We start from the raw sequence: 14,452 nt of genomic DNA on the forward strand, positions 1-14,452 counted from the left end.
CTCATATGTCCAAACAATTCATGATATTGGCCAAACACTACAATGCAGGATCCTGTAAGATAAAGGGTCTTGAGATTGAGTGAGGCTTTCCTGTGTCATGAAAGGGCATCGAGAACGCATGTTGTTGTTACGACCAGCACGCAGCATTGCACTATGCAACCGTATCAGTTATTGCGAACGGGCAGAAAAATTGGCAGAAGAAAAAAAAAACATTCTAAAGTATGTACCGTGCCTTTTTTCACTGTTGTGTAGAATTGTAAAAATGCGGAAAGCTAATTTTTGAAAGGATACCAAATTGCTGGCACATGACGCCTCTCCTGCTGTGACACAACCGAAGCGTCCCTATCTGTCGGTCAGCTAAAAACAGCTGACCCATTTATATATAACGTGTGCGTGGCCGCTTTTACGGGGCAGTGTGGCATGTTACACTTGCCCTGCAACACATCAGCCACCACGTTTCATAACACAACAGGCTGCCTGGCCTGGGGATGCAAGGCAGGCACAGACCTGAAGTATAAACCACAGTGTGTGGTCGCGAAGAACAAACAACGATCAAACATTTGGGTAATGTTGTGCAATGTCAGTTCAATGTTAAATATAGCAACGCACAGCTTGTCACATTGTATTAGGCCAACAGGACTGGTATTCTGGTGACAAAGTGAATACATGAAATCTGGTTTTGTTTGACCAAGTGGAATTGGCCTGGCTTCGGACTAATCTGCCGCTCCTGTTGTTCACGTATTTAAAATAGTGTAGAAATCGAAGTGCATTGTGATTTTTGCGGAAATACTTTTGTAACTTGCATATGTATGGTGCATATTAAATGAGTTAATCTGGATTATGTAGCTTTGTCCTGAGAACACCTCCCAGTCCACTCCAGTGTATTTTCAGAGTGAAGGGTCATTTGAAAGCTTGTGATAATGCGTTTTATGTGAACGAGGTCGAAATCGTGAAACTATTTTTTTGACCTTTCACCCGATAAGTCTGCTTATCAGCCCCGAGGTTGTTTATTCGTTTTGCCATTTACAATCGTTCGACATGACAAGAGGCCCCATTTAAAATTCATGCAGGGGAGAGAAAAAACATATCTCCTGCCTTTTTTTGTATCAAATGTAGGCAAAGTCACATTTGTAGGACACGGTAACCCTTGTTGTCTTTGGGTTTGCGCTTGTAGAAACAACCAAAAATCAAAGCTGAACCTAAAAGAACTTAAAACGTATCCATGGTATGTTCTGTTAAATCCTACGGAGAGCTAATATTTATTCTGTATCGCAAGCTTATTTAGGATTCCTACGGGAAACGTTGGACTGCACAGGACTTTGGTGCAGTGCGAGATACGCTGGATGTTTTAAAAGGACAGCCACTGGATTTCGTTAGAGAAGTTGAAAGGGTAAGAGAGAGCCTCTTGAAGGCAGGACACTATCATTTGAAAAAGATGTTCAGAGGCAGGTGGTAGAAAGCCCCGCCCGGATTTCTGAAAGACAAATTGTTGACCTGTAACAGTCCGGGGTTAGGAAAAAAAAACCTCCCAGCATGCTTTTGTGCACTGTTCAAATATCTTAGCAAGTGTGTGCACGTGTGCTTTTGGCTCATTGGCTGGTAAGAAATGAAAAAAAGAACGTCATCTTTTTCGATTTAAAGCTTTCGTGACTGCAGGGATTCATCTTCTTGGTTCTTTCGGTAAAGTCACGTAGAAGGGAAATAATAAAATAATAAAATAATAAAATAATAAAATAAAACATAATAAAATACAATTCTCACGACGTTTCGGCCACAACGCAAGCAGCCGTCCTCTGAATGACGCTGTCTTTCCGACAGACCTGTTCTTCACCTGAGGACGGCTGCTTGCGTTGTGGCCGAAACGTCGTGAGAATTGTATTTTATTATGTTTTATTTTTATTATTATTATTATTTTAGTATTTCCCTTCTACGTGACGTTACCGAAAGAACCAAGAAAAAGAAGATCATCGTGAAGTTGAACACAAAAAAGTGTGCCGTATGTCAACGTCATAATCAAACGTGGTCTATCATTTGTTGAGTGAATGAAGACCTCCCCCAAGTCATCACCACGACTAAGTGTGGCGATGTTTAATCCACCCCCTGCACGTAAGGAACGCGTTCCTTTATTTGGCTGCCTGTCGTCATTCCCATCTAACGACATATCCTGCCACAAGCCCACTTGGTTCCCTAAAGTGTTCATGACGTCTCTAACATGCGTATATCTTCTCTCATGCGCGTGTGTCCCCGCTTTCTGTCTCTCGGTGTTAATTCCAACCATACTTATTTGCACACATTTCAGCTGGGTTTTTTTCATTTTCCTGCTAAATGTATTGTAATACATTCTCATTAAGTTACTGAAATTCGTGACCATAATACACGTGGTGGGCCACGACGTAGTTTTGCTCATTCTTACATAATTCGTAGAAATTAATGGGATTTCATTATGTGGCCATGGTGTCAGCAAACCGGGCGTCCCAGTGAAACACGACCAGCCATGATGGTTTATACTTAGCGTACACGACCACATTAGCTGTCTTCACTCCTTAAGCAACAGGGGGAAGTTGGAGCCATGGGGGCCTTGACCTGGAATAAAAATATACTTGAAGCTTCAGCAGGAAGTGTCCAATAGGCCTGTTCCCTTACCGCTCTCGCTGTACAGTGTTGCTGCGGAGGCCGCTGAAATGTCGAGCTCTTGCCACGGCTGGAAAGCCGCCAGCCAAATATTTGGCGGTTCACTTTGTTGTTTTCATAGTGATTTCGTGGGATGGCAGCGTTAGCCCAAGGCCTAACTAGTAAGTGAATTACTCTGCAAAGTACCGGTAATTTTTTAAATCAAACGTTTGCACAAAAATTGTAAGGTTTTTTTTTGTTTATTTGTACACAAGCAACTATGGCATTTTTTGAGAGCCGTGTGTAATGAACAAAACAGATTTTTCTTTTTGCACACATGCCCGTAACAGTAAAAGACAGATGCGAAATTGACTAAGAACACATGGTGGTGGTACGATGGGGGAACAGGTACAATCAGGAACGGTTTGTGTTCCTTTAGTTCTAGATTTTAAGTTTTCGTGACTACAAGGGTCCAGACTTTTTGTTTTTTTTTGGTAAAGTCACGTAGGTTAAAAATAAAATTAAAATAAATTAAATCACGACGTTTCGGAGGCAACACAGAAGCTTGTATTGCCTCCGAAACGTCGTGATTTAATGTTTATTTTTTATTTTTTACCTACGTGGTTTGTGTTCCCCCCGACAATTTGGCCGGACCTTCCCTCCACTTCATCCATGTTTCTCTTGGCCGTGCCATCTTCCTTTGCTGTGCGTGCGTGTGTTCGCGTCCTGCTTACCCCCTTTTCATCGCAGAGGTCTTTCATCTCCTGCCTCGCCCACTTGTGAAATAGTGGAGTGGCACACAAGGTCCCCGACCCTATTTACAGACACAGCGAATCAGGTTTTAAAAAAAAGAAAGTTTCATTTCTCCTTCTTTGGCCTATGCATTTTGTTTGATCTGTACAAAAAAAACCCATAGAAGATCCATTCGTTCATTCGCAAAATAACACATTCACTCATATATAGATACAAACTAATAATACTCTAAAGGTATTAAAATACATTCTAGCACTGTACCATATACTGTGTATGACAGAGGCAGAGGAAGACGGTGGACGAGATTGCAGCGAGACTAAATCAGAGGTCAGAGGCCACGATTGGTCGTTATGTTTCTGCATTACCCGTAACCGGTTTGCAACGCATACGGAAATATCGAGAAGCAGAGTTTCTCAAACTTGTTTGGCCCGCGGACCACTCCGATGTAAACATTTCGTGGACCCCCCCCCCCAACTCCTGGTGATAACACGCATTCACTGACCTCTCCAAATACCTCCACTGTTACAGGAACATAACAAAAAACATATATATAAATATTTTTTAAAAAGCAGCTATAAGAGTTATAGCTGTGGTTAGGTATTAGTTAAGGTAGTTGAATCAGGGTAATTTACCTAACATAATTTTTTTTATTAAATATGTGTCAAATATTAATGGTCATTTTTTCCGGATCAAGCTGCATTTGCATCACAGTTCCCACACTATTTGGTACTTTAAACACGAGCATATCTATTGAGGAGACCTTACCACAACAAACGTTTGCCCTGTCTTTTCCAAGGCAGACTGCCATACATAGAATATCTTTATCAAGGGTGGCACAGTTGTGGAGGAGTTCCCATACTTGCGCAGTGTGCTCATTACCAGCTCTATCAAATCAGTCGAGCAGCAATTTTCTTTTCGTTGGCTGCGTAACGCTGTGTTGAAGTTGCCTAGCCTCACGCCATGCGAAGCCTCCCGGTCTTCTCGGCCACAGTTATGCCTTCTCTTCTCGACAATTGCAGAAACCTGGGACCTATTTAACGCAACACCTGTGCCGGTTTTAAACATTCAAGCTGACCTGCCTATAATCAGCCCTGGGTTTATGCATACTAGATTTGCGTGAGCAGCTTACAGATCATTGACAGATCTAGACACCGTCCAATCAGTGAGCTCCTCGGGCAGGCGAGGGTGTGTTAGTTTGGGAATGTAGCCTACATGTCCAGCCACCGCATGCCCAAGCTGTTTTGTCAGATTTAGGGGGCTAAACAGGTACGGGGCTCGAGAAGAAATGGGCTGATGTGGTTACAGGAGGATGTGGACATGAGTGGATTTGCCAATTACTGGTGTCAAGATTGGCCTCTGAGGATGAGGCCTATGAAGGACTCTACTGGGCCGTTGGAAGCAGCCGTACAAAAGCAATAACGGAGGGTGGAGGAGCGACGCTCACAACAACGAGCTGGCTGATATAACGCAGCAAGTTGGCACAATGGGGGAGGACATCTGCCATTCATCTCAGCCAGACGACCCATGAGCACCTGGATCTGTCCGGTGAACTCCGACCAGGAAGTCTTCCACACTTCACGTGATGGGCTCAAAGTGCACTTAGCCTGGCACAATTGCTGTTGTTTAGACAACTGCCACGCTGTGGCGATTGATGGCTGTTCTTGTTGTATTGAAGGGTGATCTGGGTTAATATAAGTGCAGTAGATTCGAATCGGAAATTCCATTGGGTAAACAACACAGTGTTTTCCGAGTTTAATTGTGGAACTAATGTAAAACCACTTCCACAGTGCACCAAAGTATGTTGCTTTTGCAACAAAGCCACGTTGTGTACGGAAATTAACATATACAGTAAGTGTACTGAAACTTCACACATTCAGCAATAACACTTCCTGCAGAGGATATATATGAATACGTGAAGTTTTTGGCAAAGGCCCTTCCTAATAGTAGATAGGCCGGAGGGATTGAGTGAATAATGCTGTAGACTCCACAATTATACACCATATGTGTAACAGTATAGATGTAAGATCCTCACGCACAGAGTACTCAGTCTCGCAGTGGCATATGTTGAGTAGTTTTTACAGGTAGGAACAACAGTTCCACACTGCCCACCAGGGATTATTTGTTTGTCTGTCGTGCACGAATGCGCTGTCCAACCAAATTCCTACCAGCCCACTCCGAAGGAACGTGTTGGGTGTGAGATTCAAAGCTCGACAACAATTTGCAATGTCTTTAAAAAAGAAAATCCCCAGTTACGCTCACAAAATATCTCGACTGACACGTATGCTGTGCTTCCCAAGATAAATGCCCTTGTGTCTCCGTCGGCTGAGTAAACTTAGATGCGAAGATACCCTGGGTGGGGTAAGTGATGCCACTCGCAGGAGCGTGCTGTGCAGGGTGTGCCATGTTAAAGTGCCGAGTTCGCAAGAGCGGCAAAAGCCATCCATCCACGTGGAATCCCGCGTGCGTCGGGGTGGAGCGGTGGCGCAGCGGTTAACGCACAGCGCCATGAATCTGGCGGAGTCAGGATTTTCAGGTAGCGGGGGGCAACCCCTCCAGCAGTGAAAAATGATAGAGGAGTCGTTAGTAATTAAGGACTTGTCCCTTGCTTCTTACTCGACGCGTGTGCGGCGATGGCGCAGCCATCGATCGAGGGTCGAATTCGAACCGCGTCGTGTGATCGGCATCGCGCTCGCTGAAGGTGAATTCCTTCAGGGAAGTCGTGTCCTGTATACGCAACTGCGCACAATTCTGAGTCGCTTATAACTGCTTTGCCGTTACTTATTGCCAATTATGGACTCAGACTGTTGTCCTATCATCTCATAGAGTCACTGGCACGTAATGATATGCTACACAGTGGCAGTGGCGGTCGCAAAATGCCGATTTATTACTAATAAACCCCAATGATCCGATAGAATTAGGGATTTCGATCGGATCATTGGGGGGGCACGTGCCACCCACCCCCCACTGTCTCCGCCGTGAATCCCGTGACCCCCAGTTTTATTTTCCGCCACCGCTAGCGTCTATCGGTAAGTGATGTCTTAGTAGGACATGGGCCTCCTCCTCGGTCGACTGGGCCTCAAATAAGCATCCTGGTTTTGTTGTGTTGTCAATATCGTCAGTGTGGGTGGCGATGGTGGTCAGGCGTGGTGCTGGCCATTGACAGCAGTTTGTCAGATCTCCGTGGGAATATTTGTCTTTTGCGTGTGGCAGTCCAAGCTTTGCGTGTTCTCAGACACGATTAAGCACGGTGCGAAAGAAGCATTCACTTATTCGAGTTTACAATTAAGATTGGGCAAAAATTAAATGCATGTACTAGCCATTGCGAATGCGAGGGACAAAGCAAACTTCATGCCCCCCCCCCCCCCCCCCCCCAAATATAGAAGTCAAACTCCGCCTATTGAAAGAAGTTCTACATGCATACATCAACCTATGTTTCAGGGAATACGGCGGCATGAATTGTACTATTGGTGGAGCTTGGAGTCAGTTAATAGGCCATCGCCTCTTACAGTAATTCTACAGGATCACGTTTGTGTTGCAATGTTCAAATTGCTAGTAACTCAATAGCCGGATTGTTTTCGTTAAAGCTATCCTTCACAAATGTGGGCCTTTCGTCGTATGAGTGCCGATGCCGTTATATGAGTGGTCATTTTTTTTTTCAAATGAACACATTAGTTGTGGACAAGGGAACTGGTGCACGGGGCGTTTCTCTTTGTGAATGATGTCGAACTGTCTGTAACGTCGGTGGCAGAGATGTGCACAAGAGTTCAAACACCCGAATGTCACAAATGAGCTTCTGCATAAGCAACATCACAAACAAGCATTGACAGCCACGTTGCCCAAAAGCTCACAGGAAACTGACTTCACCGCCAAAGTGACTTACAATATAACAAAAAAATATGTCAAGGGTTGCTTTCATGAAAAACTGTGCTTTCATGTGTTCCCCCCCCCCCCTCTCTCCGTTGGCATGGGCGATAAACCAACGTTAAACATCGCTTCGGCACTTCTTGCGATTGTGCCCCCCTTGAATGTAAATTTACTCAGCGGGCTTCTCGCTAAATCATCGGCATGCTGCTCAAGGCCAAACAAGTGTTGCTCATCTCGGTGGGGGGGGGGGGGGGCGGTGTTTAAGCAAACAAATGTACGCAACACTGCTGCCCATGCTGCTTAGAGGATGGTGTTCTGTACGTGTCTGTGTACGAGACGCACCCAGGTGCATGTGCATTGTCCTGTCAACTGTTGCGGAGCGGTAGTTTGACGCTCATGGTCAAGACCAGTCAGGATTATTTGAACCGGTTCTGGGCCTCCCCTAGGTCGACTCCGCCTCAAATGAGTGGCTGGTGTGGTGTGTAAACATCGCCACTTGGGGAGACAAAGGCGGCCGGGCGTGGTGCTGGCCACCCACCCCCTCGTGTGCCGTCCCAAGTTCTTCATAGGTGCTCGCTAACTGCACTTGCCCCTGCAGTCTGTTATAGGCTATACAGGGGATCTGTATACATGTCTTTGTATAGTGCAAACAAATGTATGCAACACTGATGCAGCTGCTAAGAGGGCTTTCTGTATCTATGACATCACCCAGTGCATTTACATTCCCCTAACAACTGTTGAGAAACCCTTAAAACCGATGCGGTATACGTTTTTAATTGTTCAAATTTGTAATCTCATTGGATTATGTACATCTTGTTGAAACACCCTGTATGATAATTATGGCAATTATGACTGCACGTTGTCCCCCCACTGTGGTTTATATGACATCATATTGTATTGCTTAATATGGTAATGTAACTTGATTTGTCTGTATTATTTGATAGTTTTTATATTACAATTTTATATTTCTGATTGCCTACCTTTTTTTGACACGTTGAAGTTTTGCTTTACTAACAATTTAGAGCTCCCTTATACATTTACCTCCCTTACAAAAGAGACCTCGGCTCTCGATACGCTCTTAAATTGTAATCAAGGTCACCGGTTTATCTGCCATTTTAGGAATGTATTCATGTTGCCAAAACGGTAAGTGACATTAAGTACCTTACACACTACCGCTGTTACTGACTTTCCTCTGTAATCTCAGTGAAACATGCTGTCATCAGATTTGGTTGCTAGAATAATCGATGCAATTGTATTTTTTGTGCGGTACTTTGCCAAGGCAGAATCGATTTAAGCACGACTCTCATTGACACTTGCGCACATGTTCGCACCGTCCCCTCTCCTCCCGTCGTGAATCCTTTCGAGGTGGGGGGGGGGGAAGAAGAGACAGGCCGGCTAAATAGACAACAACAATAACAATAAAAAATATTGAAGTTCGTAGACGATGAGTAAGTGACTCTGCGTTGTGTTCTGTCCTCCGACTCGACAACGGATGACCTGCACCAGGCAGGAGTTTGCGAAAGGGCAAAACTTGATTTCAAAAGTTTATCGTCACAAGGGCAAATTATGTGTCTGCAATAGCGATCGGAGACCACCCCCACGTCACAACGCCGCAGCTGAACTCCTCTTTGTTAAATGGGATCGAGTGTTAAAATGTTAGATACGTATTTTACATACTGGAATGAACTTTAATATCAACGTCTTAATTGTGCATATTTTCACTACTACCAATAACTCAATCGAGAGTCAATTAACATTACAGCGTTCCTGTCAGTCGATTGACATTCAAGTATTATCAATTTAATTTATATTACTAGTTCATAAAGCCTGTCTTCGCCAAGCTAACGTCCTAAATACATATTTAAAAGTTGTATTCGCTGTTATCGCCCAAATTTCAGTCAATAAAGATTTGTACAAAAATTGTTTATGTTTAAGTAAAATTCCACTCAATAAATATAACACTGAGTACTGTAAAAATTGCATTACAAACATGTACCATGTAGTTAGAGCTGTATTAAACTTTTTTTTTTAAATAGTATTTTTTTTATTTAAATTTTCATTGTACATTTATCTACGATCAGATATGAACTACTACTCCAACAATTTGTATTTTGTCTGCAACAAAAAAACATAAACATTGTTGACTTGTCCAATCTCTGATCACCATTTTATTGATTTTGAATAATATTATAATAAAAACAACGAACCTAAATTTCGATCTAAAGCTTTCGTGACTGCAGGGATTCATCTTCTTGGTTCTTTCGGTAAAGTCACGTAGAAGGGAAATAACGTAGAAGGGAAAAACGCAAGCAGCCGTCCTCAGGTGACCTGAGGACGGCTGCTTGCGTTGTGGCCGAAACGTCGTGAGAATTATTTTATTATGTTTTATTTTTATTATTCTATTATTTCCCTTCTACGTGACTTTACCGAAAGAACCATGAAGAAAAAAAGAACAACGAACCTGTCCACCCGTGCCTGTGCAAATTGGTGACTTAGGTTCCCATATGCTACAGTGTGCACAATTATACGTGTGACTAATCATAGCCAGCACCTATGAAGATGGCCAGCACCACGTGGCAATATGTTTGCGCAAAGCACCAGGTGCTCATTTAAAGCCGAGCCGACCGAGGGGAGGCACAGGACCGATTCAGATAATCGTCGCGCATGTAAACACACACACACACACGTGCGAACACCTCCGATTAGCACGGTCGGCTACAGACGGTGCGAAAGAAGTTCAACGTGCATACGAACACGCAGTTAAGCACACACTTACGTCGTAAAAAAAAACCATAGTACTTGTGCTGACCAGGACACACATGATGTGATTCTGTATGCATCAGTGACGAAGCGTCATGGGTTGTTTGAGCAGCAATCTGCAGAGTATGACATTATCACTATGCATCTGCTGCCAAATGCGTAGTAAGAATGACATGTGCTTCGGAGACCATGAGTAATACTCCAGTACTGTAATGAATGATAATCATGTACAGCTCTTCTGCAATCCACTGCTGGATGAAGACCTCCCCATGCCATGTTGGCCACGGAGATTGTTTAGCCAAGCTTCGCCACACTGGTTGGTAATGCAAATCACCTTAAATGTGAGTATTTAAATATATTGTTTCAATTTCCTACCTAGATTTATAACAACAAAAGGCTATTCACATTTACAGCTGCCCTTGCCTTGCCATTACTCGGTGTCGCCTTGAATTGTTAGGGTTGTCCAGATGTCTTGTGACCCCCTATTTAATTCTGTAAAACTTAACATTTTTAAAGGTAAGGTTTGTTTTAAAAACAGAAATGAATGTAAAAAAAAAATGTTAGGGGACAATTAATTGTGGGGGGGGGGGGGGGGGGTCAGAGGACACTTGGACCACTCTGTACAATGATTGCATTTGAACGCTCTCTGGAAACGGAATTGTATTACACTGGTCAACACACTTTTTCTGGCATAAGGTATTCCAACGGGTTTAAGATAATTTTGGGGTGCTGATTCCAAATCTGGCATCAGTTTTTGTTTATCACATCAGGTTTTTGAGATATAACATATTGCATTTTCAATAAAAACTGCAGAAGAAAAGTATTAAATAAATGTGGATATCTACATAAAATGATATTATAAACACACTATCCTAAAAATACAGCACCATATTTTAACACTAAAGCAGTCACTGACTCGCAACAACTTGCAATCATAAGTGACAGAGTTAATTTCGGGTAAAATCAATGAAAATGGGGTATGCCGATAGCATTAAAATGAGATGTGATAGAGCAAATCTGAGATCAGATTTGGAATCAGCACCCTGAAATTAGTCTAAAACAGTTGCAAAAGTCCAGGCCAGTGTTATAGAATCAATTGTGGAAGCCTGGTGAGGCCTTCATCCAGCAGTGGATTGGCTATGGCCGCTGATGATGGCATACCAAATTAAGACTGGAACATAACATTCACGTGGGATGTCTGTTGCGGGTAACCGAAAGTGGAGGCACGCCCATGTTTATGCCTCACGGTTTAAAAATTTGCAGGCAAATCTGAGATAGATAGATTGCCTGTGATATATATACACACACACACGTGTCTGTACTCGGTACAGCAAAGTGCCGTTGTTGTATTTTGATTTCTCTAAGATTATGTTCCAAAATATTCATGAAACTTGATTGAATAAAGATGTCACAACAAAATCTTTAAATGGAGGGAGATGTGGGCCCTAACGAGGTCACCCTACACCCAACACGAATGATCTGTGCCTCCCTCTCGCCCTCCCTTTAGGCGCTGTGTGTCAGATTCCAAGAGGTTATCCCTGGCATCTTAGGTCAGTGAGACCAGCACACACGATAGGCTGTTTTCCTATGCCAGCCCGTGTACTGGATGATTTACAATAGATGCCATATGCTGTAATGGCAGATTTTGGGCAAGGGTGTTAATCCAATGGAGGTTACGCTACCGGTGTTATGTGCTCGTGGCATTAGCGTTCATGCCAGCACATTCACATCTAGCACTACAGTCAGAGCCGGCCCAGCCACTAAGCGACCCTTGCAATTGCAAAGGGCCCCGTGGCCAGCAGAGGGCCCCCTAGAGTCACTGCGAGCTAGTGGGTGAAAAAAATCATACATCAAAGGGGCCTCCAACCAAATTTTGCTTAGAGCCCCCAAAGGTCTAGGGCCGGTTCTGACTATAGTCTTCACTTCTGTCAGAGAATCAACCTGTACTAAGGGATTTAACTCGGCCAGTTTATACATTGACGGACACTGCCGGGGTGTAACGTTGAGCACACTGGACATGGAATCCAGAGGTTACCAGTTCAGCTTCCCAGTGCTGCAGTTGGAAGTTTCTGAGTCGTCCCCCTACCCCTGTCCTCCCAGCAGTATGATACACCAGAGTCAATCTGCAGGTTGCATCTGGTGGGGTAAAGTGTGAGAACTCCCATCTTTTCCAAGACGTTTGCCCAGCGTGGAAGAGTGAGACTCAAATACTCGGTTAAGGAGCCTCTGTCGAGCTACCTCGAGCAGAAGAGGCTTTTCCACCACGTGGCAAGAGCAATACATTACCGGGCAGCTAATTTTCTTTATTTAAACATCTCCAGTGGGAGGTGTTTTCGGCAGAGCACTTGACTCACAGCATTCTGTTTGCGAGTTGAAATCCACTCCGACTCATCATCCCTCCCGGGTTGATAAAATAAGAACGCAAAAGTTGTTCTCTGAAGAGACTGGCTTCTCTCTGTAGCAGGGATTGGCAACCCGTGGCACTTTAAGGACTGCTTAATGACGTTATTTATTAAGGAGCATCGTCTCGTATTCACGTGCATTACAGCTCTTGAAATAGGTGTTTTATCTCTCCCGAATTCGAAACAAGTATGTTCTTGTTATTTTGGTTGGCCGACCCCTGCTCTATAATATGGGAGGAATATGATGTTTCCAGCATTAGCTCCGGGTCACCAATAAAAAAAATAAGCATCGCCCCGCACTTCTCTGAGCAGACAAGACACTTTACACAGGGTTCCCTCGCTTTATGCGGTAACAAAAAAGCGGGCGCACAAAGCGAAATCGCAAGCATAGACAGCAGTCACCCAACCGCATAGCCACGTATGGGAGAATTCAAACCGCGTGCCGCAAATTTTGGGTAGAAATAGGTTAACCGAACCCGCGTAACGCGAGGGAAACCTGTCTTCTGACTGGCACTTTTTCCAGTATTTTTTCTTGGTTGTCATTGACATCCCCCCCCCTCCCTCTGCTCTATACCTGTTTCTCAACTCCAGCCCTCACAGCCGTGGGCCCATGGTGCAGCTCTTCGAGATTACCTAACAATGCGAAGGAAGCGTTCAGCCATCCGCGAGAATAAGCAACACGAAGTTATGCAGCGCCGAGTAAGCGAGTAAGAGGTGGGCCGTTGCTGCATACGAATGCATGGCATTTTTGTTTTAAAAAAAAATTTGGGCGGGCTGAAATGTACCTCAAACCTCACAGATAAATCATAGTAACAAATAAACACAAATGTGGCAAGAATTACACGAAGCATACATTTGCAACATTACGAAAGTACCAGTAATTCTTGGGAAGAACACCCCTCTGAATGGAGAGCATGGCTTAAGGTAATTGGATACTGGCAAGCTTTTAGCTGCACGGATGACTGGGGGCCATTCGGGTGTGGCCACACATGATGATAGATTCCAAGGGCTAAAGCTGGGATCACTGCAATCGCTGCAGTGGTTTTATTTGCCAAGTACTCTGTGCAAGTTGATGCAGAGTATGACAGAAGCAGAAGTCACGCGCATGTGATCTCCACCGTTGAAATCTCATCTCAGCTCTGTGTAATGGCAGGTGACAGTGAAAGTGTTAAGCAGTCGGTATCATTTTCTCTGTGCAAGTGCATGCAGTGTATGACAGAAGCAGAAGTCATGCGCATGTGATCTCCACCGTTGAAATATCATGATCTCAGCTCTGTGTAATGGCAGGTGACAGTGAAAGTGTTAAGCAGTCGGTATCATTTTCTCTGTGCAAGTTCATGCAGTGTATGACAGAAGCAGAAGTCATGCGCATGTGATCTCCACCGTTGAAATCTCATGATCTCAGCTTTGTGTAATGGCAGGTGACAGTGAAAGTGTTAAGCAGTCGGTATCATTTTCTCTGTGCAAGTTCATGCAGTGTATGACAGAAGCAGAAGTCATGCGCATGTGATCTCCACCGTTGAAATCTCATGATCTCAGCTTTGTGTAATGGCAGGTGACAGTGAAAGTGTTAAGCAGTCGGTATCATTTTCGCTGTGCAAGTTGATGCAGTGAAGTCATGCGCATGTGATCTCCACCGTTGAAATATCATGATCTCAGCTTTGTGTAATGGCAGGTGACAGTGAAAGTGTTAAGGCGTTAAGCAGTCGGTATCATTTTCTCTGTGCAAGTTGATGCAGTGTATGACAGAAGCAGAAGTCATGCGCATGTGATCTCCACCGTTGAAATCTCATCTCAGCTTTGTGTAATGGCAGGTGACAGTGAAAGTGTTACGTAGTCGGTATAATTTTCTTGGTCCCGTTTATATATATATATATTTTTTATATACTGTAATCACAGACAGGGCCAGACATGATTCAGGGGCAGTTATATAAAACAAACTGCGACAAGTCATGTATATTCATGTAGTTTGAGCGATCGCAAATATTAAAAAAAACTAGTAATTGTACGTTATCGGTTGCCTGTTGGTATTTTAAAACTCGAAAGCCAGTGAACTTAAGGAT

Source organism: Lethenteron reissneri, chromosome 35, assembly GCF_015708825.2.
Source record: "Lethenteron reissneri isolate LAM-NWPU_2019-01 chromosome 35, ASM1570882v1, whole genome shotgun sequence".
Taxonomy (NCBI): Eukaryota; Metazoa; Chordata; class Hyperoartia; order Petromyzontiformes; family Petromyzontidae; genus Lethenteron; species Lethenteron reissneri.